Source organism: Artibeus jamaicensis, unplaced genomic scaffold (assembly GCF_021234435.1).
Source record: "Artibeus jamaicensis isolate MK-2021 breed Jamaican fruit bat unplaced genomic scaffold, CSHL_Jam_final contig_447, whole genome shotgun sequence".
Taxonomy (NCBI): Eukaryota; Metazoa; Chordata; class Mammalia; order Chiroptera; family Phyllostomidae; genus Artibeus; species Artibeus jamaicensis.
Genome location: NW_026521834.1, coordinates 4561813 through 4569079, shown reverse-complemented (window position 1 = coordinate 4569079; position 7267 = coordinate 4561813). Strand labels below are relative to the sequence as shown.

The window sequence follows — 7267 nt, the reverse complement described above, 5'->3', positions numbered from 1 at the left end:
CTACTCCCTCAAGGGCAGAGTACCTTAGAGTGGCCTAGCCACTCTCTCAAGGGGAGAGTGCACTGATCCTTGCCTTGACAGGGTTTTATTGGGCTTCAATTTGCACAGGAATACAGGTAAAGTTCATTAATCACTGTCAGGCAATAAGGATCAAACAATAGATAGCATATAAAGAACCATGAGGGCCTATTCTGAGTCAGGGTCTATTAGCTAAAAGGCTACAAAACTTTGGGAAACAAACTCATTTCCTACTTGGACACTTTTCATTTAATTGAGAGCATTCTTAGCAAAGCAGGCTTCACAGTATTCTTTCTCAGGCCTGATCACCTGGGGAACCCGCCCTTCCAGCACAGGGCTGCACCTCCCTCTGTCATTGTTTCAGGTTTAAGTCAGGCCTGGGAAGTAAGGCAGCCAAGAGATTAGGAGACTTCTTGCAAACAGAATGAGGACTCAGGCTATGTCAAAGCCGAGGAGTGAGGGTCCATCACCCTCTTTTGCTATAGCCAGCCCCCCAAGTCCTTCCCTGGAGCCTCCACATGATTGTGCCTGTCTTAGGTTGATCCTCCCTTGAGGAATCTTACCCATCATTGGCTAACCGACCAAGCATTGGGGGCCAGTTACAGATGAAGTAAAAGGAGCAGAAGCGGTGCTCCTGCCAGGGAGATAAGCTTTGTCTCCTTAGTAGCTTATAGTCTGAAGGTCACTCACTCAGCCTTAGCCATGGGGGGTTACAGCTTCTGAAACCAGGCAGGGAGGTTCCCAACACAGGTGTAAACTGAGGGTGGGATGGGAGTGTGACTTAGTTTTGGGATATCTGATGAGGCTTTCTGCAGGAAGACATAAGATGAGACTAGAATAATGAGTAAGAATCAGTCTCAAAATAAATAAATAAATCTTTTAAAAAAAGAATGGATGAAGATAAATATTCGATATTACTGAACAGTGCTTAAAAGTAGTTTCAATCATTACATTTTAAAGTAAAAGAGTATTTTTTTACTCTTTAAAAATATTTTATTGACTTATTTTTAGAGAGAGGGGAAGGGAAGGAGAGAGGGAAACATCAATGTGTGGTTGCCTCTCACTCACCCCCTACTGGAGCACAACTTGGCTCACAAACCAGGCATATGCCCTGACTGGGAACGAATCGGCAACCCTTTGGTTTGCAGTCCGGTGTTCAATACACTGAGCCACACTAGGCAAGGTTCTTTTTCTTTTTTTAGATTGTATTTATTTATTTTTAGAGAGAGAGGGAGAGAGGGTGAAAGAGGGAGAGAAACATCATTGTGTTGTTGCCTCTCACATGGCCCCCACTAGGGACCTGGCCTGCAACCTAGGCATGTGCCCTGACTGGGAATCGAACCTATGACCCTTTGATTTACAGGCTGGTGCTCAATCCACTGAGCCACACCAGCTAGGGCTGAGTAGAGTATTCTTGAAAGGTGGCACTGAAAATTATCATTTTTCAAATAACAGAAATTTTATTAAAATCATTAAAAAATTGCTGAATTTGATTCATTTTCATAAGAGCAGCTTACGAAAGTTGAGCAGCTAAGAATGTTGAAATGGTTTGGTGGGAATGACATTTATCCAAGACAGTTCACAAAGAATTAATCCAAAACGTTTACAAAAACGGTGGTAAATGAAATAAACAAACACCAAATATTGCTCCACAATTTCACCAAAAAATGCTGACTAGTTGACAGTTATTGTGCACAACTGTTACAGTAGAAAACCTCATGAGTCATCTCACTTTTTTCCCATCAGAAAACTATAAATGTAGCCCTGGCTGCTGTGGCTCAGTAGATTGATCACAGGCTGTGAACCAAAAGGTCACTGGTTCGATTTCCAATCAGGGCACGTGCCTAGGTTTCAGGCCAGGTCCCCAGTGGGGTCCACCTGAGAGGCAACCATACATTGATGTTTCTCTCCCTTCCTTTCCCTCTCTCTAAAAATAAATAAATAAAACCTTAAAACTATAAATGTGACTATCCAAAAGTGAAACACGGTACCTCATGTTTGTAACCTGCCACAGCACAACAGCATGCCCTCTCATTTGTCCCATAGTAAAGCTGTTCTGATGGGTGAGACGGGTGCTCCAACCTTCTTTGGAAGGACCACCTGGTGCAGACTGTGCGCTCTGCGCAGCCCACTCTTGGCATCTCTCCTGAGAGAAGCTGCTCCTCACAGCGGCCTAAGGCTGTTGATTACTTTTGTATTTGCAATAGTGACATGATTGGAGTTTTGGTTCATCTTAGAAATAAAGTATTTTAAACACATCTCAGCTGGGATTTTATTTTTAAAAGTCTCGATGTGAAGAAATGGCCATCCCATTATAAAGCTTTCCAAGCCTCGTAGCAGGGATACATGGACATTTCAAGGACTCAAATGTATTTTTTGAAGTCTTGGAATAGAAACATGAACAAGATCCAAAAATTTGATAAAGGTTGTGCTATATTAGCTGTATTCTTGGAAAACATCTTAGAACATATCCACAAAATAAGTGATAAAGACTTAGATGTATGTGAAGGGCATTGGCTTATTTACTAAAAAACTAAGTTAAAATCCAGATTAAGAAATCATTGAAATATTGACTCAAAAGCAATAAAGAAGAGAGAAGGAATCAGAATAAATTATTCTAATATTGAGAATCATATTGTAAAATAAATTTTAGATCATACAAAAAGCAGTAATTCAATAAGAAAAAGAGATAAATTTCAAGCAGAAGTAATAGTGGAGCTCTTAGATAACATAGGAAGTCACTGACACAAGACAGACAATAAACAGTGAGTGTCTTCAATTTAAAAATTATTTAAGATTTTATTTTATGAAAATTAGAGATGTCCTTACATATTACAGATCATATGTGAAAGAAACTTGGTAGATGTTTTCTTAACTTAGCAGTAATTCTAAGAATTTACATGATATTGCCAGAAATGAGTTGTAAAAGCTAAAAACAAAAACTTTTCTAATTATCAATAGCAAAAACTAATTTAATGAACAATATCAGAGGAAAAACTAATTTCTCTTTCTAGTCTGTCCACAAAAAATGGTTTCACAAAATGGTTGTCACATGAAGCAATCAAGATCACAGAGCCAAAAAAACAAAAATAATTAAGCATACAATTGAGTCATAGAGTTAAGAAAAATATTGTCATTTTTCTAACTTGTGAACTATTTGGGGTAGTTGCCACAAATATTAGCAACTTTTTTGGCTTTTCATTTTATGTTTATTATCAGTGCATCAAAATAGAACACTTCATAATAATTAGTGACATCTGGATATCAAATTTTTTCAAACATCAAATGCCAGTATTTTCTGGTAAATTTCAATGTTCTCAAAACAAAATAATGAACATAAAACAATTGCAGGAGATGGGAATACTATCAGGAAAATTTACCCAAATAACAAAATTGGCAATACTTAAAGTCATGAACATTGAACTTTCCCAGTGCACAAAGACTGCTCAAAAACTTTATAGCATTGCCTTGTCTGGATAACTCAGTTGATTGGAGCATCATCCCACACACTAAAACATTGTGGGTTCAATTCCTGCTCAGGGCACATACCTAGGTGGCAAGTTTGATTCCAAGTTGTGGGGCTTACAGGAGGCAGCCAATCAATGTTTCCCTCTCAAATAGATATTTCTCTTTTTCTCTCTCCCTTCCTCTCTCTCTAAAAAAAATTAATAAACATATCCTCAGGTGAGGATTTTAAAAAATAATAAGGCAGTACTTCAAAATAAGACTTCATAGCATTAAACTACAAAATTCACTTTGGAAATATAGGGAGTTATTTTTCAAAGTTTAACTTTAAGATTTTTTAATGTTAATACAGTGAGGAGTGTGTTCAGAGAGGTGGAGAATAAGGAGGTTCCTCTTGATGGATTCAGCATGTCTGAAAACACTTCAGGAGCAAGAATATATTGTAAATAAAAGTCCTTCAGCAAGATGAACACATGAGCAGCTCTTGTATCAGTTGCACCCACAAGAGAGTGACATCTTGAACAATGTGGTTTACAGAATCTTCTGTAGGATAGAGTTGGCTACCTCCAGTGATTCATCTTCATCAAGAAGAATCCATGCACTTTTCTAAAAGCCCATCCACTCTATCATTTAGATATCCAATTTTCAGAATGTATTAAACATTAGCTACTCCACTTGCCATTCTTAAGTCTCCTTGGGAGTTCCCCAGCAGAATTATGTTGCTCTGTCTTTTACTTAATTGAAATACTGTGTTCTTCAAGGCATTATCATGTTTGTTAAGTACATGAATTAGACCTCCTTTAAATCTTTTCTGCATCCCATTGTCAGAAACAGCAGCTTGACAGGTAATCTGTAGTATATTACTGATGCCAGCCAAAAATATAAACACAGGAATACAATGTTGTTGGAGATTATCAAAGATATTCTCAAATCCTTCTTTGAGCATAACCTGATTCTGCCACAATTTCTCCACATTTATCTTTCAGTAAAGCCTGTTCAACAAGCAAACAATGTGATTCAGTTCTCCACTCTACCATATAAGGGAGTTTCACAGTAAGAACAGGATCCATTTTTTAAATATATTTTATTAATTATGCCATTACAGTTGTTCTATTTCCCCCTTCATTCCCCTCCACCCTGCACACCCCTCCCCCACCATTCCCCCCTTTAGTTTATGACCACGTGTCTCAAGTTCTTTAGATTCTATATTTCTCCTACTATTCTTCCCCTCCCCCTATCTATTTTCTACCTACCATCTATGCTACTTATTTTCCATACCTTCTCCCCCCTTCTCCTTCTCCCACTCCCCTGTTGCTAACCCTCCATGTGATCTTCATTTCTATGGTTCTGCTCCTGATCTAGCTGTCCTCTTAGTTTGCTTTTGTTTTAAGTGTGGTTCTTAATAACTGTGAGTTTGCTGTCCTTTCACTGTTCATCCTTTTTATCTTCTTTTTCTTAGGTAAGTCCCTTTAACATTTCATATAATAAGGGCTTGGTGATGATGAGCTCCTTGAATTTGATCTTATCTGAGAATCACTTTATCTGCTCTTCCATTCTAAATGAAAGCTTTGCTGGATAGAGCAATCTTGGATGTAGGTCTTTGGATTTCATGACTTGGAATACTTCTTTCCAGCTCCTTCTTGCCTGTAAGGTGTCTTTTGAGAGATCAGCTGACAGTCTGATGGGAACTCCTTTGTAGGTGATTGTCTCCTTATCTCTTGCTGCTTCTAGGATTCTCTGCTTCATTTTAATCTTGGCTAATGTAATGATGATGTGCCTTGGTGTATTCCTTCTTGGGTCCAACTTCTTTGGGACTCTCTGAGCTTCCTGGATTTCCTGGAAGTCTATTTCCTTTGCCAGATTGGGGGAGTTCTTCTTTATTATTTGTTCAAATAAGTTTTCCACTCGTGACTGTTCCTCTTCTCCTTCTGGTACCCCTATAATTCAGATGTTGGAGCGTTTAAAGATGTCCTGGAGGTTCCTAAGCCTCTCCTCATTTTTTGGAATTCTTGTTTCTTCATCCTTTTCTGTTTGGTCATTTTTTTCCTCCTTCTGGTCCATTCCTTTGATTTGAGTCCCAGTTTCCTTTCCATTACTATTGGTTCCCTGTGTATTTCCCTTCATTTCAATTAGTTTAACCTTTATATGTTCCTCTAATTTGTGACCAAAATCAACCAGTTCTGTGAGCATCCTGATCACCAGTGTTCTGAACTGTGCATCTGAAAGTTTGGCCATTTCTTCATTTCTTAGATTTATCAGCTCTGGGGCTCTGAGTTGTTCTTGAGCCATGTTTTGATCTGTTTGTGCCTGTTACATATGAGGAGCGGAGCCTTACTTGTTCATGGGACGGGGCCACCCAGGTCGCTGTTTTGTGATGCTGTATGTGGGGGCGGGGTCAGAGAGGGACTAGGGGGTTCCCTCTGCTGCTTCCTGCTGCTGGGGTCTGCGCGGTCCATCTCACTGCTAGCTCCTTCACCACTTTATTGGTTTGGGTGAAGGGTTCATTGTTGTCAGACTTCCGTGTAGTTCAATTTTCTGTGGTTTGGCTGCGTTTTTGTTGCTAAAGCTTTGTTTTTAAACTTGTTTGTGCGAGAAGGTGCAGTGCTTCTACCTACGCCTCCATCTTGGCAGAAGTCCTCCAGGATCCATTTCAATAGCGCAATTTTTTCCCTTTAGCTACAACAACTTTTTTCAACATTTGTCTGAAACCAGCTTTAGTTGTCAATGACACTGTGACATGTTGGCCATCTTTTCCCTTCGTAGGAATATCTACTCAGTGTCATATTAAAGTCTGTTATCTGAAGTTTGACAGCTTCTTCTTTGATAAAACCACAGATAATTTCTTCTACTGTCATAGGGTTCTTGATGTAAACTGAACTTTTCTGGAATCCAGGCATTTTCACATGTACAGCAAAATCTTAACTAGTCATTTCTTGGTTATCCAATCTTCCTTAAGGTACTCTGAATTCTTCTGTTCTTGAATATGTCCTAGAACAGCATAAGTAGTAAGCAAAATATCCAGAGATGCAAGACTTGGATACAGGCATCTTGATGATCTTGGTCTTGCACCCAGCTTCCTCTGTGAGGTGAAAGCACATTGGGCCAGCACCAGTCTGCCCCCAAGACCCACTCACTGGCTGGCACTTGCTACGGCACCCACCAGTGCCATGGCCCACAGCCCATGGACAGAGGCTCGTGTGTCTCCTAGGCCAAAAACCATCTGCCAACTTTTTGAAATTTCTGATTAACTATATTTTTTCTCATTCTAAATAAAAATTTGCTTTTGTGTTTAATTTTGCATTTGTTATTTTGTATTCTATTTCTAAAAGGAGGGATTCCCAAAAACATTTTAGGCCCACAAACTCTGTATGTAGCCTGACACTTTCAACCATTTTGTTCCTGACTTTGCCTATACCACAGCTTCTGCTTAGTGTCCCCTCCACTTTTCTCTGCCTATAAAATTCTTAACCCTCTTTCAAGGCCTGACCAAAAGTCATTGCCTCTGTAAAGACTTCCCTAACTACCTCACATAAATGGAGTTCTCCCTCCTGCCTCCAGGACACTCAGCACTTCCTTACCTCTCTGGCACTCCCTTGTGGTCCTGGAACTAACTCTGAGCAGGAGCCTTCCACCACCAAGCAGCAAGCTCCCTGGACAGGCACTAGGTCTTACACAGATTGATAGTTTATTCCTGCTTTGTAATGGAGTGCTGAGCTAGAGATCCCCTGAAATGGAGAAACCCCCCATAACTATCACTTGGAGGTTGAGGAAAGCAGAACAGGGC

General features: G+C 39.7%; 1 pseudogene; it reads right to left on the bottom strand.

Moving 5' to 3' along the window:
• Positions 1–4014: 4014 nt before the first annotated feature.
• LOC119046325 (cytosolic 5'-nucleotidase 3A-like) lies at positions 4015–6413 on the bottom strand (annotated as a pseudogene).
• Between the last annotated feature and the right edge of the window lie 854 nt (positions 6414–7267).